Source organism: Jaculus jaculus, chromosome 18 (assembly GCF_020740685.1).
Source record: "Jaculus jaculus isolate mJacJac1 chromosome 18, mJacJac1.mat.Y.cur, whole genome shotgun sequence".
Taxonomy (NCBI): Eukaryota; Metazoa; Chordata; class Mammalia; order Rodentia; family Dipodidae; genus Jaculus; species Jaculus jaculus.
In genome coordinates, this window is record NC_059119.1 from 55741796 (window position 1) to 55767909 (window position 26114).

Below are 26114 nucleotides of genomic sequence, written 5' to 3' on the forward strand. Positions count from 1 at the left end.
TATGTGGATACATTTTTCTATTAAAAAAATATTGCACTTGTGGATATTATGTTCCCTGGTCTAGTTAATTACGTAATAATTTTAGGTGGTGATTTTTCTGTTCATGTATATAGGCATCATGCATTTTAGTTAAATTAAAGAATAGTTTTACAGATTAAATGATTTTGTTTGATTTGTTTTTGCTTAACAAGGTGGCATTCACTCTGATTTTTACTGGATATACTTCACATAGGATGGTTAATAAAGTTAATTTAGAATTATTTTACCATATCAAATTGGGCCACCGGGTGTGGTGGCACACGCCTTTAATCCCAGCACTTGGGAGGCTGACGTAGAAGGATTGCCATGAGTTCAAGGCTACCCTGAGAATGCAGAGTGAATTCCAGGTCAGCCTTGGCTAGAGTGAGACCCTACCACACACACACACACACAAAATCAAATTGGGTAGCCAATCATGTAACTCCACAGACCAATTTTCCATGTGAGGCTTAGGCAGGGGCTCCTATGATAGTTTCTTTTGAGCAGGGAAACGAACCTCCTGATGTTGGCCTTTTTTTCCTGCACATGGACATTCATGTAACACATTCTGACACTTTTACAGCTCTTCCCACTTGACTTTCATAATGCCTTATTTCTCGTTTCTATCTCCTGGCCCCTGTACAGGAAGACAAATGACAACTGACCCAAGGTATGAAAGAAAAGACTTGATAATTCTTGGGAATGTGAAACAGTCTTTTCCTTTAAAGTTTGAAGGTTCAAACAGTACTGTGAAAGCAGAGGGCCGTTTTTGGAAGAAGAAACGGAAGGTGGAACTCATAGCCTTGGAATTCTTTCACATTCCAGATGTGTAAAATGTGCGTGCGTGCACAGAGGAACTTCTTCATTATATGAATCATTCTATTTCTGCATTGTTTACCAGCTGATTTATGAGACGCTGCAACAAGATTAGAAAGGACTTGAGGTCAACAAGTCCCTTTAGATCTCTATGGGCTCCAAATTTTTAGCATGGTTTAGGGAAATTGTCTTGCTAAATGAAGTTGACAGGAACTTCCTGCTTTTCATGCCTACCTAATTTTTGGTTCCATGAAGCTCTCTCATGGGAACTGGGTTCATGGCCCTGTTGTAGCAAGGTAAAAGGAGGGCCAGTGAGATACAAACCAAATCCGGGCTGAAGTAAATGAACTATGCCCTTTTTCAATACCTAATGTCTTCAACTACTTTTTAAGCTATGGAAACTCATTAACTTTTCAGAAAGCAGTAAGTGAAATCTTTTCCAAAATATGTGAATTGCTTAAAAATGATGTTCCTTTGAAGTTGAACTGAAAACAGGAGGGTTTGGAGACAGAGTTCATGTGTGCTCTGTGGTAACATGGGCCCAGTCTGGAGCTGTTTCAAAAGTACAGATGCTTCTAACCAGATTTGGGATTGAGAGTAAATAGAACTGGGAGTCAAGCTATCATAGATGCCCACTGGGGTTTGGGAAGACTTGCTGTAGCCCTAAACCGTTATTAGTTTAGCACTTCGTAGTCAACAAGAGCTGATAAGCAAGGGGCCACAGGCAAGAAGCAGAGCTCATGTCGGGAAGCAAACCCACTCCATACAACTGCCACGGCTTTACGTACCAGGCCACACTCCTCCGTAAGTGCCCGGGAGGGTCCGAGATATCATAGCTTCTCTTCAGTGCAGGTAATTAGTTCATTTTGTGTTCCTTCAGTTTGTCTAGGGTGGCCTAAGGGACCCCCATTACCTGATAGGATTTGCTATTGTCCTAGGGACTTAGGCGTTTGCTGCACGGTTTGAGTGGGCGCGGGAGGAGATAGAGGCATCACGAATCACCCTTGGTTCGGCTCTCTGATTGTCCATGGCTGAGCTTGGAGGACTAGCTTTCCAGCTTTTCCACTTACCACCACAATTCAGGGCTCTTCCCACGACAGTCAAGGCAGGCAGATTCTGTCTTTGCATGAAAAATAAAAAAGGCTGGTTCTAAGGCCCATGGGAAATGTTAGATATGACATACCACGCTTGCAGTACACTCTAGGAGGGTAAAGGTTTGTTTTCCAGTTTTCATATCACAAAGACTAGTGACTTTTACTCTTTTAATTGTTTGGTGCTCTATGCTTCCCTGTAAAATGCCGACCTTTTGGGAGGGACACTGTGAGCCTATGGAGAGACAGAAACTAAAATTCACAATTTTCTAATTAGGGTCTTAAGAATATAGTATTACAACCTTATAAACTAATAGTATACTGAAACAACCAAGAACACTGACTTCATAAGCAGGCCTTATGAACGACTGATCCACTGTTAGGGAGCACTGTCAAATACAGCTCCTTTAATCCATGAGCTCATCTCTGTGATCCACTGTTAGGGAGTGTTGCAGTCTGGTTCGCATTGCTGGTAGAAATCACCCAACCAAGAGCAGCTTCTGAGAAAAAGATTTATTTTGGCTTACAGGCTCAAGGGGAAGCTCCACTATGGCAGGGGAAAACGATGGCATGAGCAGAGGGTGGACATCACCCCCTGGCCAACATAAGGTGGACAACAGCAACAGGAGTGCGTGCCAAACACTGGCAAGGGGAAACTGGCTTGAATGCCCATAAGCCTGCCCCCAACAATACACTGCCTCCAGGAGGCGTTAATTCCCAAATCTCTATCAGCTGGGAACCTAGCATTCAGAACACCAAAGTTTATGGTGGACACCTGAATCAAACCACCACAGGGAGAATTGTAAAATCCATCTGATCATGGCATTTCATCTCAGCCTTTATCCCATAGTATCAATTCATTCGTAAATGTTAAAGTAAATTCACACATGGAACTACAAAGAACAGACCTATGTTTTAAACTTCCAGAATATTAAGATATTACACCTCAAAAAAAAATTATGTTTGTGCAAGGACTGTCTGGAAAACAGGTGTTTCAGTAACAGGTGTTAATGCAGTTGAAAGCATGAGCTTTCTTTGTGCCAATCATACCAGACTCAGGTTAGGGAAGTCCTTGAGACATCCCCCTTGTTGGTTTGATTCTCCAGTTTTATCTTCTGCTGAATTTAGGGTTTTCCCTGTAGTCCATGACTTCACCTTTGTGCTTCTGATATAAGCTTGTACTTAGACGTGTGTTCCGGAGCCACAGAGCTCTGCACAGGCTGTCCTCTCAGGTCCCGGAGAGCCGTGACTTGACCTGAATGCTTTATGCTTTACCAACCCTGATTCAGCTTGGAGTTTGGATGTGATCCCTGTTCTAGCTTCGTTAAGCTTCAGGAGAGCAAGGTCCAACCATTTTGCAGCAGCAATTGAGCAGGCTCAGAAAAAAAAAAGAAAGAAAGAAAAAAAAAAAAAAAACAAGTGTGGCAATAAGTACATAGAGATTCCAGAGGAATTCAGGTGAAAATGTTAGAACAATTTGACAACTACATACTTTCTTTAGTTCAGTTTTAATAGTTCCAGTAGGTTTACTCAAAGTGAGCTACACTCTCTCCCCTTTTGGGATTTAGCTTTCAGAGTGTAGTAAAACATTCTTTCATCTCGTGTTTTTGGGGACAGGTTGAGTCAAAACCAACAGAAAACAGTACTTACTGTGAGGTAACCCAGTGATGTAAAGCTATGTGGCTTTGATTGGAGCCTGATTTCACTATGTGATTTTTTTTTTTTTTTTTTTAGTTTTTTAATTTTTTTCTTTTGAGGTAGGGTCTCACTCTAGCCCAGGCTGACATAGGATTCACTACGAAGTCTCAGAGTGGCCTAGAACTCACAGCAATCCTTCTACTTCCCAAGTGCTGGGATTAAAGACATGCAGGGCCACACCCGGCTCATGGAGCCTGCTTTCAAGGGCGAGTCACTAAGTAGTGTACACAGATCAAGTTAGTGGCATTTTATTCATCTGGGTTATGGAAAAGAAGGCTATCCGTTCCACACCTCAGGGAGCAGTCACACAAAGTTAGGTTCAAACATGACTAATTAAAAGGAATTTTTATGAGTCAGGCAGCCAGATGCTGATTAAAAAGCACATTCACCTGTGGAGCCCAGAAGCACTCAGGGAACTTTAGAGGTTCTAAGAAGCCGTGGTTAGGAGCAGGAAGAGCCTTGGGGAATGAGACTGAAGGTTAGAGTCTAGAATCAAAAGGGGCGATCAATCTGACTCGTCCCAACGGGAAAGTGACCCAGAAAACAAGATTAAAAGTCACGAAGGTTAAGAGACAGATTGATTGCAGGTTTTAGTGATCTTACGCTGACACCTGGGTACACCCTACCCATGGGAGTGCGGAGGGAAAGGAAGTCAGAAAAGCCCCAGGGGGCTGGGAAATGGGGAGGGGGTGGTCGGAAGTGAAATGAACCTGGAAGGGGAGACTCAAGGAGTGATAATTCAGAAGAGCTCTATTAACTGACAAGGCAGCCAGAAGATAAAAATAGAGTGGGTTGCAGATGTTCTTCTAGCTTGTTCTACGTAGTGGAAGCTTTAGTTGGTCTTCTGATGGAGTATGGAGGTAATTTAAGATGCCTCTTTTGCCTGCATCACTCATTATGGTCAAGGTAAAGCCTGGAACCTGACAGGCCCTCAGGATGCTTCCTGTCTGTGCTGGGACCAGTTCACTTGAGGAGTGAGAAGGTTTTGTGAGCAACGTTTCCTTATGTCACGTTTAGTGACGCGATATTGGAAGGCTAAAATTGGCCACAGTGGGAGGATTTCATCAAAAAAGAACAAATGCTAAAAATGACGGATGCCTCTCCCTTCCCTGATTCTCTTCCCCCCACTCCAGTTCTTGAACTCTTCCCAGCCCTTCAGCCTTGGATCCACAGTCCATCTGCCTGTGCTGGGGCGTTTTATTATTTTGCATTCCCAAGGTAACCCTTTTGTCGCCTCCTATCGGGGCAATTTGTAGTTCTTCTCATCAGCTAGTACCATCTATTGACATACTGGTTTTCTTCCACTTTCCCACAGCATAAAAACTCAGCGTCAAGTCAAGTTTGTGAGTTGATTTGCCATGTTGGCTGAACATCCTACGGATGTACCAGGAACTCTCTTTTTCTACAGGAGACTTAGCTCTTGATAGGTGTCTGCATTATAAAGCTAAGAAACATGGATTAGGTGCTATTATTTCATTGATGGTTCTGACAATGATGTAGGGTAGAAACTTAGAATCAGTGATTAAATAACAAATATCGATGACCTATCTGTTGGTTTTTTTTATGTGAAAGGTGACTTTTTTCTATCTCTAGTAAGCCTAAAGGGCTCCTTCTATAAGCCTGTAAACCTGTGTCTCAGCAGTGTGTTTTCAGGTTATACACTCAAGGTCATTTTAATATGCAAATTAGCTACTTTTGAGATGAGAGTCATCCCATGCTCTGTTAATGTCACGTGCCTCAGAGTCAGCCAGACTGGTCAGGTAAGAGTCCCCTGATGACTGATTAAAATATGGTGACCTGAAAATTAAGTGTCTGGTTTTCAGCGCAGATATAGTGCAAAGATGTTTTACCAGGATTGACTGAAATGGAATGCTAATGTCATGAAAACTCACCAGGAATAGTATAACTCTTATACTCCCCCAGCAGGAATAAAAGAAGGAACTTTAAAGTTCCGGGCAGCGTCAGAGTCCGGAAAATTAGGATAGAAATCTTTCACGATGAGCTTTTAAGTCTTAAAACCCACTTGAGAGAGCGCAGAAGTTGAAATAGCAGAACAGAGTATGACATAAAAATTGATATGATGATGCCCTTAGTCTAATTGTACCATTTGATTCATGATTTTTGAACAGTGTTACATATAGCTTAAAATTTTCTTAAGGGAGTAAAAGGGCTTTCCGTAGCAAGCTCATTTCCCTTTGGGCAAAACTCTCTCTAAGTACTACCCTGAATTTAGGTAATGATCTCTTTGTAAGATACAAGATTGGAAAAGATCTCAAGAGATTAGAAAATAATAGGTTTAATGGAACTGATATCAGATTTATTTTAATTAAAGGAAAAGTAAATATATAAATAATGCTGAACAGTAGAAAAAATAAGCAGGAAAGGCATAATGGAATCCTTATTTGTTTATACTAAATTAAAGATGATAGGCATGGTGGTGCGTGCCTTTAATCCCAGCACTTGGTGGCAGAGGTAGGTGGATCACTGTGAGGTCAAGGCCACCCAACTTAAAAAAAAAAACCAACAAAACCAGAATAATAAAGATGATAAACACAGAGAATATATATATATACATACATACATACTTACATACAAACACACATATGTTAGTGTGTACTTAGGAGGGTATGATGATATCAAATCATTTATCTAGTTTTAGTTTTAGAGATAAGGATATAGTTTAAGCTCTTTTTTCTAAATTTAACTTAACTTTTAACCAGTAATGAAGCATTACAGTTGTAGAGATTGATGGGGTTCCATATGTTGTTTTGATACATGTATATATTTTATAACGTTTTAATCAAGTTAGACCTATCTATTTCTATCAACTATATAGTCACCTTACCAAGCAATAATACATCCGAACTTACTCTTCTAACTGTGGCTTATTACCCATTGTTCAAACTTTCCCCCATTCTCCCCTCCCCAATACTGTCTGTAGTCTCTGGTAATCACTAATCAATTTCTATGAGATCAGCCTTTTTAGATCCTTTATGTAAGAGATCTGCCTTTTATGTCTGGTTTATTTCACTTGGCATAGTATTTATTTCCCCCATGTTGATTGATTTATTCTGAAACTTTGCTGAATTTAGTCATTCGAATAATGTTTTGGTGGAGTCTTTGGTCTTTTAAAGTCATATTTTAGTATTTTTAATTTAAAGTTTTATTAAAATTTATTTATTTGAGAGCGACAGACACAGAGAGAAAGACAGATAGAGGGAGAGAGAGAGAATGGGTGCACCAGGGCTTCCAGCCACTGCAAACGAACTCCAGATGCGTGCACCCCCTTGTGCATCTGGCTAACGTGGGACCTGAGGAACTGAGCCTCAAACCGGGGTCCGTAGGCTTCACAGGCAAGCACTTAACCACTAAGCCATCTCTCCAGCCCAGTATTTTTAATTTAGAAAGGAAAAAGGAACCAAAAAAAAAAAAATAGACAAAACCTCAGGAAAAAAATAAAGTGGTCCACTTCTCTGCCTTACCTCGTTGCTTGGTGTTCACGTTTTCATTTTACTTCCGTCATTCTCAGAGGCGTGTCACGACGTGTTGTTGTGGTTTTGATAGGCACACCCCTAAGCTCACGCACTATTTGTCACATTCACATCCTTTTCAGGGGCACATCTGTTCATATCATGTGCCCATAGTAAAATAAACTGATTTTTTTCTTTAGAATTATGAGATATCTTTATATAATCTGGGTACAGACCATTTATTAGATATGTGGTTGGAGAGCATACTTTCACAATCTGTGATTGTAAGTTCATCCTTATAACAGGAGTTTTACGGAACCAAAGTTTTTAAATTGATGAAGTTTAATTTATCAATTTTTCCTTTATGGATTGATTTTTTTTTTTTTGTCAGATCTAAGAATTCTTAGCTCCAGCTACAAAACTTTTCTTATTTTTGTTTATATTTACCAAATTTTTTAGGCTTATAATTTAACATTTCACTTTTAAGTCTATGATATATTCTGAGTTAAATTTTGAGCAAAATATCAAGTTTATGTCAAGGTGGTTCTGTTCATTTATTATTATTATTTTTTTTGTCAATGATTTTAGAAGGGTTCCGGTGCCATTTATTGCATTGCTTTGGAACCTTTGTCAGAAATCTGTTGGGGATATTTGTCTAAGTGTGTTCTGCAAGGTCCTTATTCTTGTTCAATTGATCTGTCTGTCAGCCTGTCAATATTCTAGTTCTGAACTCCCCAGCTATATTGTAAGACTTAACAGCATATGAATGATTCCTGCCACTTTATTCTTCTTTGAAAAATCAATTTGAGCTTTTCTAAGGTTTTAAATTTTCACATAGAACTCAGAATATGCATGTGTGTTACCCCACAAATCTGGCTGATATTGTGATAGAAAGTACATTGAACTTATAGCCCATTTGGGGAAATCGGTATCTTTAGAATATGTGGGGGGGGGGGGGTCTTACAATCAACAAACACAGTATGAAGGTGGAAATCTTGCTAAGTGGAAGAAAGCTTGCCTGGCCTGTGAAAGGCCATGGCTTTTAACTCCAGCTCTGCAACTTGAAAACAAAAACCAAACCAAACCAGAAAAAGAGCATGTCTGTCTGTCACTTGGGCTTTAATGACTTCCATGAGTGTTTTGTAATTGGCAGCATGCAGTGCCTTTACTTGCTGTGCTAGATTCCCATGTATTTTCTGTTATCTGTGACACTTAAAAACTCACTTAGATCTAATATGGTTGTTACAGATGGGCTGGTCCTTTGCATTACAGGCAATTACATCATATGTAAATAGGAACAGACTTGTGTTTTCCCTTCTCAATGTATCTGCCTTTTAAAAGTTTTATTTTATTCTTGCCTCAGTGTAAAAATATAAACAATAGATCGAAATCTTAGTGATGGGTTGGCTCAGAGCAGTGAGAGAAGATATCTTTGCTTTGCTCCCAAACTGTTTACTTCCAAGTGTGACATTAGCTGTAGGGCTTTTTTTGTTTTTAAAGTCATGATGATTACCAACTTGTGGGCATTCTTCTATTTTTATGTGCTCAGAGATTTTTTTTTTTTATATAGAGAATTGTCAGCAGGTATTGGATTTTGTCAAATGCTTTTACTGTATCCGTTGACACGGGTACATGGTTTTTCTTTAGTCTGACGTGATGGAGTGGTTGACTTTCGAATGTTAACCATGCTTTACATAACTGGAATAAACCCTTTGGGTTGTAGGGCACAATTAATTTTGCATTTGTGGATTTGACTTGGTAATGTTTTGTTGGGGATTTTTTCTGATTAAGGTCATGCAAATATATTCTGGGTTCCAACTTTGCATCCCCTTTGAGCATGTTATTGGCTAATAGTGAGGTTCTATAAAATTGGTTGGGGAATGTTCTGTCATATATGTTTTTTTTCTGGAAGAAAGTGTAAAAATGGTCCTTTACTCATTTAGTAGATTTTTCCACTGGAATCATCCGCGTCTGGAGAGTTCCTCTTTGGAGAGAGCTTTATCTACATTAAGTATTTCAGTGGCTGTGGGATTATATGGATTATCGACGTCACCTCAGTCACACTTCAGTGGTTTGTAGTTTTTAAAGGAATTTGCTCGTTTCTGTCACATTTTCAAATTTTTAGGAGTTAAGTGATCCACAGGGCTCTGTATGACTCCTCATATTGGTGGCTTGGGCCTTCCTTCTTACCTCTAAGAGACTTAAAGATTCACCCACTAAATGGGTTTTGAAGAATTGTTTTACTGGTTTTTCTATGGTTTTCCTGTTGCTAACTCCTCTGATTTCTACTCTTATCCTTATCACTTCCTTCCACCTGTTTCATTATTTTGGTCTTCAACTTTCTTGAGATATAACTCTAGATTATCAATTTAGAACTTTTCCTCTTTTTTTTAAATTCCTCTTTCAAGAAACTGATACTTATTGCTATAAATTTGGCCTTGAGCTGGGTGTGGTGGTTCCTTTAATCCCAGCACTAGGGAGGCAGAGGTAGGTGGATCATTGTGAGTTCGAGGCCACCCTGAGGCTACATAGTGAATTCCAGGTCAGCCTGGACTAGAGGGAGACCCTACCTCGGAAAAAAAAAAAAAATGGCCCTGCTCTGTTTCAGCTTTATTCTGCACATTTTGACATCTTCATTTTTGATTCTACTTAGCCTTATGTTTCTTTGAGAATTTCCCTTCCACTCTTGAAGTAGTTATTGGCATATTGGGGCTTAAGTCTGCCATTAAATATTGGCTACCTTTCTGTTTGTTTGAATATGTGCACCTGGCGTGTGGTGTGAGTGCATGCATGTGTGTGTGGGTGCATGAATTCATGCAGGTGCATGTATTCACATGGGTGTGTGTACGTGTGTGTGTGTGTGTGTGTGTGTGTGTGTGTGTGAAGGCCAGAAGTGCCTTCCTTAATGGCTCTCTATGTTATCTTTTGAACAGTGAGCCAGGTTCTCACTGACTGACATCTAGCCTCAGCGATACTCTGCCTCCTCTTCCTGAGCTCTCAGATCACAGGGACATGCCACTGTACCTGGATTTCACCTTGTCACTGGGGGTTCACCGTCTTCATGCTTGCAGGCACTTGACCGAGTGAGCCATCTCCCAAGTCCTCTTTGTTTTATTTGTATTTCTTTGTCGCACCCGTTTAAAATCTCTTGTGAATAATGAGCAATTTTTTAGAATTTTTTAGAAATACATTTTTATGTATTGTGCTTTGAGTGTATCTCTTGGTATAGTTATTTTATTGATTACTATATGTCTTAGAATATGCATACTTACTGTATCAGTCTAATGTGTATCAACATTTTTGTACCTCAAGTGGGTTGTAGGAAATTTTACTTTAATTTCAGTTCCTTTTCTTTTCCCATGTAAAAAAAAGATAAATGTTTTTAAAATATATAATACTTTATTATTATCTGTAGGTACACCATTATTTAGTAGCAACAAGAGCTTCTTACTCCTTTCTAGCTATGATTTGGTACTCATTGCTCACTTTTCCAATCTACCAACCCTACTGGCCAATGGTCCTTAGGAGTTTGTATGGCATCTTCTAGCTACATATGAAAAATATTGAGGTAGATTGACCCTGGTTATGTATTTTTTAATGAGAACTTGCATAAATATGAACAATATACCATAATCAAAATCCCCTCCTACCATCCTTACTTTTCTCCCTCCCCAAACTTCTTTTACTGAGTCCCTTCTTCACAACTGGCCTCTCTTCTATTTTGATGTCATCATTTTTCTCTCCTATTACTTTTTTCTCCTATTATTGTGTGGAGTGTCTTTTAACTGACTACTCCCTTATTTTTTTGAAGACAAGAATGAATAACTCAGTTGTGTGGCTAGACAAGCTAGATGTCATGTCCTAGAGGTCAAAACACACATGTGGTTTATAAGGAATGGTCTCACTTTTAAAAACACTGCCTAACTCCATATAGCACAGTACTTTTAGGAAAGCTTCTCTAGTATTAATGTCTGCTAACCATGGAAGAAGGCAGTTTGATACTTTCTGGGATGCTGCTATGGTCTTTTAGGTTTTTTTTTTTTTGTTGTTTTAAATGACAGCAAATGGTATTTTTATGTTTGTTGCCCCACCATACATATCCCCACCCCTAGTTTTGATGTCAGACTGGCTTTATTCTGTAATGGATCAATCTGTTCTGATCTTAGAAGCAGAATGAGAAATTCAGTGAAGGGTCAGAGTGGTGAGGGGGCTTCACACTAGAGCAAAGGACAAGTGGGAGTGGGGGATGATTCTAAAAAGGTTTGGGATTGCTGCCGGGGTGTGGTGGCGCACGCCTTTAATCCCAGCACTCGGGAGGCAGAGGTAGGAGGATCGCTGTGATTCAAGGCCACCCTGAGACTCCAGAATGAATTACAGGTCAGCCTGAGCTAGAGTGAGACCGTACCTCAAAACAAAACAAAACAAAACAAAACAAAACAAAACAAAACAAAACAAAACAAAACAAAACAAAACAAAACAAAACAAAACAAAACAACAAAACAAAACAAAACAAAACAAAACAAAACAAAACAAAACAAAACAACAAAAGTTTGTGATTGCTACAAGCTGTTCAAAGCTGGAATGGCCTGAGAAGACATGCTGCATTCTGAAGGGAGGCTGAAACCTTCATTTAGTGTGGGGCACTCCTTTAGACTTCTTCCAGTGGACTCCCTTGATAGACATAATGGGGTTGCTATTATATGCAAGTAAGAAAGTTCTCCCTGTCACAGTCCATGTAGCACTTAGCATCACATACTAAAGACCTCAGGAAGTTTTAGAAAATACGCATCTCCTTGAAAGTTTTTGGTGTCTTTCTGTTGTTTCTTCTCATTGCTCACAGAGCTTGTACTGCTTGAATTTGTGGGGCTACGGATATATCGACATAATGCTGGGCACAATTTCCTTCAACTTGTGATCTCTTATAAAACGTAGAAAAAATAATAAAGAGAGAAAAGGAGATAGGGAGGGAAACATGTACTTTTACTGTAGGATTAATGGAAAAATCTTTCTCTTTACTAAAGAATCAAATTTGAAATAAAGCACAGTGGTTTATACCTGCAACCCCAAACCTTGGGAGGCTGAGACAGAAGGCTCACGCATGAATTTCAGGTTAGTCTGGGCTATGCAGTCAGTTCCAGGCCAACATGAGCTGGAGTGAGACCCAGTCTTAAATAAAACTGTGATAACCAAAAAAGAAAACAAAGCAAAAAGTCAAATTTTGGGCAATGGATGGATTTTTTTTTTAACTTATTTTATTGAGTCGTATTCCTGGTTCCTCTTGTCAGGGTAAGATCTTACACACACTGGTCCCTCTTGTCAGGGTAAGATCTTACGCACACTGGTCACTCTTGTCAGGGTAAGATTTACACACACTGGTCACTCTTGTCAGGGTAAGATCTTACCCACACTGGTTACTCTTTTCAGGGAAAGATCTTACCCACACTGGTTACTCTTGTCAGGGGAAGATCTTATTTGGATGAGGTCCCTTCACCATCTGAAGACATGGATTCTTCTATGTCCTTCCCAGTGGAGGACACTGTCCTGCTGACGGCTGGAGATGAAGAACAACTAGCTGCTCCAACGATGATGATCTAATGGACTTCGGGAGGCAGACAAGCTTAGTCTGACCTCAGACACCATGGGAGCGACTTCCGGGTCAGGCAGCCATCCAGAACGTCCTTCCTTCCTTGGCCAAAAACATGCTCGGTTTCCTCTTACCTACAAGACCTGCTTTGAGTTTTACCTTAATTTTCCAGGTGTCTCTGACTTTAATGCCAACTTGGAGCCTTGTGGTGTGGATCAAGGGATTAACTGGAAGCCCATGTTTTCACCGTATATCTTCGAGTCCCTTTCCAACTCCCCTGAGATTCTTCCTTTGTTCGGATGCAACGCCTCGTCCTTTGTTAACTTCATTATTCTCTGGATCAGGGCACCTTGGGCCTGAAATTTGATCTGATGATCATATATCCTTTTCTTTTTTTAAATTTGGAGATGTATGAGCTCTACATTTTTGCCCTTTTGTACTCCCATTAAATAAATGGTTGTCATTTAATGATTCCAGATTCTCCCACAGAGAAAGTGTGTGGTGTTGTTTTCATGTGTAGACAATACTTCTTCAGGATGATGCTGTCCACAAGGGCTGGAGGGATTTTCACATCATCACCAGGTCCTTTCAACAGTTCGCAAAAGCCCGGTTTTTGTAAGAAACAAGCTTGTGCCGTTTTGAGCTGAAGGTCCTATTATATCCTTCATAGTGTCCTACATCTCAGTAGTTATGTTGAATCTACCCGGTTGAGATCACGTGAACATCAATAAAGGGATGTGCTCCTGAATAGAGTCTTAAGTGTAATATCTGAGACAATTGAAAATCTCACTGATTTTTGATTACTTGTCCATAAGAGAGAATAAAGATGTTTTATTGTAGAAAGCAGTGACATCTTTTGATGCCAACAGCTCCCTTAACCAATGGGAACTAATGGCAAGCTATGGGCTTTGCAATTCTTGTCACCTGAATATTAGTTCCCATTTTGTCCCCCTAAACTGATAGCAGTAATACCTATCTCATAAGATGTTTTTTTTTTTGTAAAGTCATTTTTCTTCTTTTTTTTTCTCTCTCTCTTGTTTTGGTTAATTCACTATGTATTTTCAGGCTGGCCTCCAATTCACAGTGATTCTCCTACCTCTGTCTCACAAGTGCTGGGATTAACGGTGTGCACCACCACACTAGGCATACTTTTCTTTTTTTTTTTTTTTTCATTGAGGATGTGATTACATAAGCATACTATATACTATATAATGTTGTATTATATTGTGATATACTATATATTATATAATATTAATCATATATAATCCTCTCCCATTACCATCATTAGTATCCCCCTACCCCGGCTTTGATTTTTCCATTGCAAGTTAAATAGAGTTCTGTGGACTGTAATATTTTATCATCTTTAATAACATTTTGCTAATGGGTAAGTTAATTTTGATAACAAACAGGATGTTAATAAGATTATCACCCCTAGGATGAAGTCAAGTGGTTAAATTGCCACTTCCATTTCAGGCCATGAAATGTGTCTAATTTTTGGAGGCTGTACCTAACTAACTGCATTATTGCTATTTATTTATTCATTTTAGTGCTATGTCGATAATATACTTCTTGAGCATAGCACCTGTAAAATCTCTGAATCCCCTTTTAATGAACAACGGGGCTGAATGACAAACCAGGGAGAGTTATGCTATTGAGTGCTTGGGACACCTTGCTGAGTAGGTTTATTAGACGAGATTCTGAGTTTTGAGATGCTTCTGCTGTGACATCTTTCCAAGAACAGCACTTGGGCTGGTTCTCCAGGAGATCCATACATCTGGATGAAAAAAAAAAATAGCATTGACACTGATTCGTTATCCATTTTTGTCAACACTCACACACCAACATATTACTAAAGACGTAGATTGTTGGAGAAGATTCTAATCAGATGTTGTTCTAATCAGACCCGCATTCTGCGTATGTAACTGAAGTCCAGACTAGGGGCACAGACTAGACCCAGGTGTGGTGGTACAGATTTGCCATCCCGGCACCACGGAGGAGGTGGGGCGAATCAGGAGGTCATAAGCCATGGCTACATAGTGAGGCGTGATTTAAAAAAAAATGGAAAAAAAGGAAAGAATGTATGATCAGCTTTGCATTTGAATATGTAACATGAAAATTGCTCTTTAAGAACAAGAGGAGAGTTTGGAATTTGTGCAGGTGATGGAGATTCTCTCTTTACAGCCATCTATGAGGCCATCATTTAAGAGTGATTAATTCTCATTACACTTGATTTGAGCCAAAAGACTGAGAAGTGATGAGAGTGGCTGCCTATCATTCAGAGAGTAGGTCAGGCACACAAGGGATGTTAGTGGACTGCTACATAGAACATTGACTGGCTTTTAGACCACTTATTGGATGCTGGTGGCAAACCGGTTAGTGGCGAATCGTTCTGTACCAAATAACTACAACATTTTGCACTGTTCTGGTTATAGGTTATGAAATCTTTGGGATGTTTAAAAATAAGTTTCTATTAGTTTTGTAATAACGAAGAATAATTGTAAGCATGAAGGGCTATGTTTACTGAATGCCTGCATGGTGGCTGACAGAATAAAGATAGTACCTGTCCCTCGGAATCCACTTAACTAGATACTGTTACTACTTTTTTATAGGTTAGAAAAACCAAGGCATGAGGTGTTCAACAACTCACTCAGGATTTCATGGCACATAATTGGCAGTGTTGACATTTGAAGCTAGGGCCTTCCTCATTCATTTAGCTAGATTGTTTCCCTTCCAACAGCCCTGCCCTGAGGACTTGGGGGCAAAAAGTGAAATAGGTTAATAATATTAGAACAGCAACAACAATGACAAGTTGCTTTGAAGCAGGGTTTCACTCCAGCCCAGCATGACCTGGATCTCCATAGCCCAGGTTGGCCTCAAAGTCAGGACAATCTTCCTACCACAGCCTCGTGACTGCTGAGATTAAAGGCATGAGCCATCATGCCTAGCTGCAAAAATGACAATTTTGACTGGTACATTTTGGGATCAAATATATTGTTGGAATTTCATTTTTATTTACTTATTTTTGAATTTTCAGAACCGCATTGTTTTAGTACATTACACAGGGTGGGGTGGCTGCAATATAGAGAGATGAATTACAGAATGACCAACATTCCACATTTCATGTGGAATGAAGTAAGGAGTTACGTGCAGGCCAGATTGGATTGTCCAAACACTTGATGCCTTTTCCCTTGCCTTGTTATCCCCCCGCAGGCCTCACCAGTCTTTAGGGAGTCTTTATGGCCTGGGTACCCACAGGATGTCCAGGGTTCCTCCTTTACTCACTCTTCTCTGCCCTCCTGCATTTCTTTTAGAAAGCTCTTTTGATGACTTCATTTAAATCATTTTAAATTTTTTATTATTTATTTGCAAGGAAAGAGAGAGAGAGAGAGAGAGAGAGAGAGAATAGAGACTGACAGAGAGAATGGACACACCAGGGCCTCTAGCTTCTGAAAATGGTCTCTAGATACATGTGCCATTTGGTGCATCTGGCTTTATGTGGGAACTGGGGAATCAACCTCAGGTTGTTAGGCTTTGTAGAAAAGTACCTTAACCACTGAGACATCGTTTCAGTCCTCAACACTACCATTTTTTTTTTTTTCTTAAAGTATGGCATGGTTCACGAATTTGTGTCATCCTTGTGCAGGGGCCATGTTAATCTTCTCGGTATTGTTTCAGTTTTAGTGTATGTGCTGCCAAAGTGCACACCTACGTACTAATATCTTTATGAGGGAGAAGCCGAACAACACACAAACACACACACACACACACACACACACACACACACACACACACACACACGCACACAGAAGAGAGAGAGAATTGGTGCACCAGGGCCTCCAGGCACTGCAGTTGAACTCCAGATGCATGATGCACCATCTCGTGCACGCGTGAGAGCTTGCATGCTTACATCTCCTTGTGTATCTGGTTTACGTGGGATCTGGAGAGTTGAATATGGGTCCTTAAGCTTTTCAGGCCAGCACCTTAGTTGCTAACCTATTTCTCCAGCCCCTAAATACTAAATTTTAGGAGCATTTTATTATCTCTTTTTTTTTTTTTTTGGCTTCATTCTCGAAAACACTGTGTTCTCCTTAGGAGTCCTAGTCTCAGGTTTCTCTCTGCAAGGAAGCCACTGAACAGTTACGGACGACTAAATTAGCTAATTTTCTCCAGCTGTTCGTGCAAACGTTTGGGCATTTCTTCAGTTTTACAGCAGAGGCATACTTCTAGAGGATGACCAGCCCATGCCTAGAGGTACTAGGACCTGGCCATTCCATTTCTGCCTAGCAAACTCCTTAGCTCTCCATGGGATTGGCAAAAGCGACCAGCTCTTCATGGTAGCCCACTCTGCCCACCTGCCTTTGCTCCCTTCTTGCCTTACACACTTACTGTTTGTCCCGTTCCTACCAACAGTCACAGTGTCATCACCTCTTGCACTCCTAAGATCCATGTCAGTATCCACTTTCCACAGGACCTAAATGATGCTGTAACTAGTGAAGTGATCTACTCAGGCAGATAGTGGCATTAATCGACGGTGTGTTCGTCATCTCTGGTGACCCATGTGCTCACTGGTGAGAGGTGTCTGATCATTAAGTGTAGAATGGGGAGTGTGAATGAACGGGGGGACTCTTAGGAATATGGCAGACGGAGGAGGGGCGACGAGGAGTCGGAAGGCATGAGCACGTACGTGGTGTGGGGCACTCATTGAGAAACTCAGATAGCCTTCCAGTCTCTTTATCTGTGGGTGTGGCATGTAGACCTCTATTTACATTTGATTATTTGCTTTGGTGTGTGTGTAGCATATGCGTAGTGTGTGTGGTGTGGTGTGGCACATGCATACACGTGTGCGCGGATACCTAGGCCCCATGTGTGTGCATGTGCAGGCCAGACAACGCGGGTGCCCCCCCCCCCCCCCCCCCCCCCCCCCCCCGTGTCACTCCTCTCGCTTGTTTCCTTAAGTGGTGTCTCTCACTGAACTGGGAGTTCTTGTGTTCAGTCAGCCTGGCTCACCAGTAAGCCCCAGAAATTCTCAGGGCTGAATCCCCCTTAGGCCTGGGGTTACAGGTAGGCATGACCATGCCTGACGTTTTAATGGGGGCCTAGGGGTTGAACTCAGGCCCTCTCAGACTCCCACACTGTGTCTCCCACACTCTTTCCCCTGAGCCTTTTCCTTACTCCTTCTTCCTCCCTTCCTTCGTTCCTTCCTTCCTTTGTTCCTTCCTTCCTTCCTCCCTCCCTTCCTTCCTTCCTCCCTCCCTCCCTCCCTCCCTCCCTTCCTTCCTTTGTTCCTTCCTTCCTTCCTTCGTTCATTCCTTCCTTCCTTTGTTCCTCCCTCCCTCCCTCCCTCCCTCCCTCCCTCCCTCCCTCCCTCCCTCCCTCCCTCCCTCCCTCCCTCCCTCCCTCCCTCCCTCTTTCTTTCTTTCTTTCTTTCTTTCTTTCTTTCTTTCTTTCTTTCTTTCTTTCTTTCTTGGTTTTTCGAGGTAGGGTCTCACACTGGCCCAGGCTGACCTGGAATTCACTATGCAGTCTCAGGGTGGCCTCGAACTCATGGCGACCCTCCTACCTCTGCCTCCCTAGTCCTGGGATTAAAGCCGTGCTCCAGCATGCCTGGCTCTCCCTACCCCACCCTTTTTTTTTTTTTTTTTCTTTTTACCTACTCTTTAGAAATAATTTAAAGAATACTGTAATCACAGTTAAAATAGAAAAGCCTCACATTCAAATTCATGGACATTGCTACAAGTTTTATTATTTTTTATTATATATTCAATTTCAAGTACTTGCAAAATACTTGGAACAATACCCGATTCACAGTAGCAGACTTTCAATAAATATTTGTTTGAATGAATAAAAGTTTTAAGAATGCAGTGTATTATACTATTGAACAAGCCAAATAAAGTCATTCAAAAGCAGGCAAATACACTTGATCTCATTTACACATGAAATCAGAAAAAGTATAGAATTCATGAGAGCAGAGAACACAATGGGGGCCGGTAAGGGGTGGGGAGGGTAGGAGGAGCAGGAAGGTGTGGACTGAAGCGTGTAAGGCTCCACTTGCCCCGGGTGAGCGCTCTGCAGGTCTGCAGTGAACAGCGGCACAGGGTAGTTGAAATTTGCTCAGTAAGCACCTTCTAACTGTGCCAAAACCCCAGTTACACAGTGATGGCATGTGACCACATGGACACCAGGTCCTTAACCCCCCGTCACACAGTGATGGCATGTGACCACATGGACACCAGGTCCTTAACCCCCCGTCACACAGTGATGGCATGTGACCACATGGACACCAGGTCCTTAACCCCCCGTCACACAGTGATGGCATGTGACCACATGGACACCAGGTCCTTAACCCCCAGTCACACAGTGATGGCATGTGACCACATGGACACCAGGTCCTTAACCCCCAGTCACACAGTGATAGCATGTGACCACATGGACACCAGGTCCTTAACCCCCAGTCACACAGTAATAGCATGTGACCACATGGACACCAGGTCCTTAACCCCCAGTCACACAGTGATGGCATGTGACCACATGGACACCAGGTCCTTAACCCCCAGTCACACAGTGATAGCATGTGACCACATGGACACCAGGTCCTTAACCCCCAGTCACACAGTGATGGCATGTGACCACATGGACACCAGGTCCTTAACCCCCAGTCACACAGTGATGGCATGTGACCACATGGACACCAGGTCCTTAGCCCCCAGTCACACAGTGATAGCATGTGACCACATGGACACCAGGTCCTTAACCCCCAGTCACACAGTGATAGCATGTGACCACATGGACACCAGGTCCTTAACCCCCAGTCACACAGTAATAACATGTGAACACATGGACACCAGGTCCTTAACCCCCAGTCACACAGTGATAGCATGTGACCACATGGACACCAGGTCCTTAACCCCCAGTCACACAGTGATGGCATGTGAACACATGGACACCAGGTCCTTAACCCCCAGTCACACAGTAATAGCATGTGACCACATGGACACCAGGTCCTTAACCCCCAGTCACACAGTAATAGCATGTGACCACATGGACACCAGGTCCTTAACCCCCAGTCACACAGTAATAACATGTGAACACACGACATCAGGTCCTTAACCCCAGTCACACAGTAATAGCATGTGACCACATGGACACCAGGTCCTTAACCCCCAGTCACACAGTGATGGCATGTGAACACACAACACCAGGTCCTTAACCCCCAGTCACACAGTAATAGCATGTGAACACAGGGACATTAGATTCTTATATCTATTGTAGTGATCCTTCCATAATGTGTATATACATCCAGACATCATGTCATGTACCTTAAATGTATACAATTTATATTTATTAATGATAACCAAGAAATCTGAAAATATTAAAAAGTAATACTGAGGGGCTGCAGAGAAGGCTTATCAAGTGCCTCCAAAGCAAAACAGCCCGAGTTCAATTCCCCAGTACCCTGTAAATCCAGATGCAGAAAATGGCTCATGCCTCTGGCATTTGCAGTGGCTTGAGGCCCCGGCACGCCCATTCTCTCTCTCTGCTTGCAAATAAATGAATTAACAAAAATTTTAAATATATCTTAAAAAGTAATCCTGAGAATACTCAATGATGATAACTATTTCTTTCCAATACAATGCCAGAAAATTAATTCAAAGGAATTGATAAAAATACAATAAAGTTGAATCTGAGACATCAGTGATTAAGCACTATAATTATCAAAGTAATGTCTACCAAATCATTTTACCTGATGTTGGAATATGTGGATATTTATTTGGGGAAAGGCTGTTTCAACAGCCTTCACCACATACTCTTTATGAATTATTCAATAAATATGAGTGTGTGTGGGGGGGGGGTGGGTAATTCTGTTTACAACACATTTTCTGCCAACTTCTATTTTTCACTAAATGTTTAAAAAAATGGAGGCAGCTTCCCAGTATAATCAATAATTGAAGCAGATGGTGCTTCTGTGACCCTTCATTTTAGCTTCTAGGCATCCGCAATCCATTATAGGTTAGATATGCAGACAGACAATATGCATTAAAATTAGCCCCATCTTTTTTTAGCTGTCAGAAAGGGAGACGTGGCCATAAAATTTGAGAATAAAGAATCGGAGAGATCATCAAGTCCAATTCTTATATTTTACAGGTGAGGAAATCCTTGGTCAGAGAGGCAGTAAATTGAGCAGCTCAAGGTTGCAAAGGAGGCAAGTAAGACGGGCTCTGAGCCCTGTGACTTAGCGCCAGCGCCCTCCTCAGTGCCAGGACCAAGGCTTCCTTTTCCATTAGTGGGAATTTCAATATTTGTCCATTAGTTAAATTACGAAACATTTCGAGCCTCCTGAAAATTATCAAGTATTGTGTAATTGTTGAGTATCTTTCCACCTGCTTCGGTTAACATTTAGGACACTCCAACCAAACTTTTAAAAAGTCACGATGGATTTAAATACTCTTTCATTGATTATATCCATGGCATCCAATTTACAGTGAAATAACGGCAGATAGACATGTGGATCCATTTTTTAAAATATTTTGAAAGTCAATTATGTGAAGAACTCCCAATTCTCTGAAAACAGTAGTATACAGAAAGGCCCATTGTTCTGCTCCCTAAATGCTACACACTCACCTGCATAGATTTCATAAAAGCCACAGTTTGTCATGGTGTTAGATATTGCTCCTTTTCTTGTGGAGAAATCTGTATTTGTGAATGAGATGGTACTATGTCATATAGTCTTTTTTTTTTTTTTTTTCCCTGATGGGTCCAAAGACCTGTAATAGCCTAAGTAGTTTCTGGATATTGCAATCAGTGTGGTTTCTGTTTGGGATGCACAGCTACATGAGCAGAGGTGCTTTGGAAATTTGGCTGGTATTGGTCCCCTTAGAGAAGTGTTTTGGGCAAGCCAACCCACAGAAACTATGGTGGCTCTGATGGCCAGAAAGAGAACACTCTCTGAGTGGATGAGTTTAGGACATGGCCCAGTCTGAGGAAGATTATGACAACCCTTGAGCTTGACTTTGGATGGCTTGATTTCACTTATGTTTGAATAATGGCTGCAACCACCATTCTGAAAATTCATATCAAAGGGAAGGAGGAAGGTGTGTCATGAGTGAAAGTCTGGCTAGGGAAAGGATGGGAACCGATCCGGGTCTTTTCACCCAGAACTCAAACCTTCTTTGGAGCTAAATACAAGTTTGGATTTCAAAGCACATTCCTTCCGGGACTGAGACGGGCCGTGAAGCTGAAGTGAATGAGTGGAATGTAAAGCTGAATACGGATCCCGCCTGAGTCCAGCTCCTTCATTCGTTTTCCCCAAGAAGAAAATAAAGATGGCAACTTGGTCACCCTCACCCATCAGCTCCTCGGCTTTATACCCCGCCCAGGTCAGACTTCCCTTCTTTCTTCTGGCAGCTAGAGATCCTCTGTGTTTGATGGTACTTGTTCATGTCACTTATTTCCTGGCCTGGAATTCCCTCCTCTCCTCCTCCTCCTTTTTCTTCTAAAGTAGAAACGTTGTATGGACACATCGTGTGTTGGTACCATCATTTCCCTCCTCCCTGGCCCCACTCCCCTGAGGGGGGTGGTTGCTGGTACTCACCATGGAGTTGTGGGTTATGGGCTGTGACGGCAGCAGTCACTCATGGTAGATGGGAGGAGAAATACCTCTGGGTGTTGCCTTCCACCCTAAGGCACTTAGAATCTTTGCGACCTCCTCTTCCGCAAAATCCCTTGAGCCATGGGTGTTTTAAGTTTTAAGTCTACTTCAGTGTTGAGCTCTCAGCAGCTTCTGGATTTCCGCTTTGGTGCATTTTGAGTGCCCTCAGGGTCTGCCTCCATCACCCTGGCACAGTTGTTGGGCTCACCCTGGAAGTAGCGCTCTTGCTCACCCTGCCATCTTCTCTATGGTTTTGCCCGGGCCCTGGCTGATGGGTAAGGAGTGGTTTATCTCCTTGGCTCTTGCATGCTTTCTGAAAAAGAAAAACAGATTCTCCAGCAGAGAATGAGGTCAGCGTAGGTTAAATGGGGTAAGCATTGTTAATTAAGAGAAGGGTTTATAGCCTCTCTTTTGGCCAAAGACTAGTAGGAGCTTTGAGTTGGAGTCCGTGATCCTGGTCTCCATAGGATTCTTACTCAGGTCCCAGTTCCAGCTGTGGGTTCCTTTCCACTAGGCAGATCTCTTAGTCAATCACAGTTCCACTGGTTACCCACCTAGGCTGGTTGCCACTACTGAACAGGGATGTATCTTTTGTCAGGCTGGTTGCTTTCCTATAGCAGAGTCCCCCGGAAGCACACAAGGTTGTTGCCCACTTTCCCCCAGCAGCTCATGGAGTGTTTCCCAGCCCTCTACGGGCAGACCATCTGGGCACTGGCTTCCTTCCAGATTCCAGCTGGATCTCTCAATGTTCCGTGTTGGCAGCATGCGGTGTCTTTAGCCATCGGGTCTTAACTTTTTCCTCAGGTGGGCAATCACGTGCTTTGACGGAAGTCTGTCTTGCTTTGGGGACCTCGTAAGTCTCTCTGATCTGTAGGTCAATGTGGGCTATAACTGATTTCTGGTGCTGCCCTCTCTTTTTAATTGAAAAACTCTTACTTTCAATCAAGGTTCAATAACTGTATTTCAGGAAAGTAGGTAGCTGGTAATAGGTACGAATTTGGTGCTAGGGTACAGCTCAGAGGTAGAGCACTTGTTTAGCAGGCCCAAAGTCTCCACTACTAGGGGATAAATGGTAGAACTCTGGAGAGGTGAAGAAAAAGTATAACTTAATTATTATAATTTGGCCAGACTATCAAATGTCTAAACCTGACAAAGTGTCAGATATGTACATATTATATACTAGGAATGTTAGTGAGTGAATGACTCTGTAATGCATATGTTTAAAGGTCTTGCTAATATTTTTTGAGGCAAGTCCAACAGACTGACCTTTTCTTTATGAGACAGACACACACACACACACACACACACACACAGAGAGAGAGAGAGAGAGAGAGAGAGAGAGAGAGAGAGAGAGAGAGAGAGAATTGGCCCACCAGGGCATCTAGCCATTGCAATCAAATTCCAGACTTGTGCACATGTGCGACCTTGCGCCCTTGTGTCACTGTGCATCAGGCTTACGTGGGATCTGGAGAGCTGAACATGAGTCCTTAGGCTTCTCAGGAAAGTGCCTTAACCACTAAGCCATCTCTCCAGCCTGGTCTGGCTAATTTTTGTTGGATTGAGATAGCTTCCATAGCTTCCATCTGCACTGAGGCCCTAGTGAGAAGCTCCACGTAGGAACTCTTGGGCTTCCTCACATTAAGTGAGGCATCTGAGGATCACAGATTGAGAGTTCTGTGCCTGGGATGAGCCACCCGCATGTACCTGACATTCATTCCTTCATCCTGCTCTGACCATTATTACACTTTCACACCTTCTTCTTTTTTTTTTTTTTTGCCCACAGTCTTTGTTTCTTGATTTAGTATTCAGCTCCTGGCGAAATTTGGATTGGACCTTGGACCCTGCCACTGTTAGCTGGGGGCTGGGAATGGTTGTTTGAACTTTGATGTTCAGGAGGAATACAGATTCTGGCCTTTCTGCCCAGACGATTACTAAGCGTTTGTTTCTATAGCCTGACTATGCAGTTTTGAGATGTTACTTCCTGCTCCAATTTGCAGGGTCCTTGTCTTGAACCTGAAAAGTGGTGGCTGAAAGCATGACATCCAGGGGTCATATGGACCTGAGCTGATTCCAGATCCTTTGAGTCGGAATTTGGTAAAGGTTCTCAACATTGTCCTTGCAAATTGATGGTGACAGTAAATCCCCATGCTGTGAAAATTAAATAGTAATATAGGAAACAAACAATATGGTGCAAGCAGATGTGGTTAAGCAATTCCTCACCTCATATAGATGAAAACACTGGCCCAAAGTCAGCTCAACACTGGCTGTTAGAAGGGAGATTGGCCCAATTGGAGTCTGGTGATTGACTAAGGGCCAGACCACCATTAGGCAGTTTTTTTCTGCCCTCTTCTAGACAAATCCTAACAAGCTATAATGGGAAATAGAAGACTGTCTCATTGTTTTTACCTTAGCCTTGGTAAGGCAAAATAGATTGATTGTTTTAGGATGTGGTAATTAAGTAGGCAGATTATAAACTGTCAATAATATCAGCAAAGTGATTCATTAAGCCAGAGTAGATTCTCTTTGTTCATAAACTGACTTCAGACCAAAGTTTACCACAAGTAAGCCAAAATCAAGCATAATTTGTATAAAGATAAGGGAAAGTTGATTTGATTCTTGAAGGGTTTCTGGATATTACTTAGACTGTCATGGGATAAACATTCTGGGAAATGAATTAGGCTATTTCTCTAGAAACTGGGAGCCTCAGCAGAATGCCCAAATTCTGGGAAATCACATTTGTGTTCAACGTTTTTCATTGTTTCAGTATAGCAATGTGGTAAAAGGGCTGTAGATTTAGGAGTCAGACAGACATGGTTTTGAATTCCACTCCATTTACTTAATATCATTGAAGCTTTTGTCTACTCAAATAAAATAGCTCTAATTTTCTCTATTTCTCAACATGATGTTACAGATTAAATACAGGAATGTAGGTCAAGTGCTGTCTGTCCTGGCAGACCACTTTCTATCCCTATTTTTGATTTCTAAACCTGTATGTTTTGCTTAAATGAAATTAATGGAAACTCACACCTTATCGGGGAAGTGACGTGATTGAATTTAATTACATGATCAGTGGGCAAAGATGTGTTAGTAAGCATGTGTCACGTGTGAAGTTGTGACCATTCATTACACAGAGGGTTATTATTAAGTTCTTAGTAATAAAGGCACTGTTTTGGGAGCTCAGCGTACCACACTGAGCAGTTTGAGTCCCCTCCTTGTGTAGCTGATACTACTGAGGGGACCCAGAGAACAAATAGGTAAGGCACATGTAACTGCAGAGAGTGATCACGACCTTAAGAAAACCGAGGTAAAATAATAGCGCTAAGGAGTCCTGGAGTGGGTGCAGGAGTCGTTCTTATATGCATGGCCAGAGAAGGACTCTCCTAAGGTGACAAGCGAACAGGAGAGGTCTGAAGAAAATAAAGGATGGCTTAGAGGTGGTAAGGCTACAAGTGTTCCGTGTGTTGCAATCAAAGGTTGTAACGGCCTCTGAGGAAGAGGACAGCACAGCTGTTTAAGGAGCAGCGAGCTTATTACAACGACTGGGCCCAGAGCGAGGTGAGGCAGGACAGACATGTGATTAGATGAACTTGTGTGGAGACCTGCTGTGCAGCCTTGTGTTTAAGTAACAATGCCGTCATGGCGCTTGCAAAACTTGCCAGGAAGGAAGATCTCACCCCAAGTGTCTATTTTCACAATACCAGTGATAACGGTGCGATCAGAGAAGTCACAGGTGACTAGACTGCTCTCAGTGAGCCAGTCTGTGAGGCTACAGTGCACTCTGGGCTGTCAGA

General features: G+C 41.8%; 1 non-coding gene across 1 annotated transcript; it reads right to left on the reverse strand.

Moving 5' to 3' along the window:
- Positions 1–16277: 16277 nt before the first annotated feature.
- Positions 16278–16380, reverse strand: LOC123455850. The gene has a single exon (XR_006634165.1). It is a non-coding gene; the product is annotated as a U6 spliceosomal RNA (small nuclear RNA).
- Between the last annotated feature and the right edge of the window lie 9734 nt (positions 16381–26114).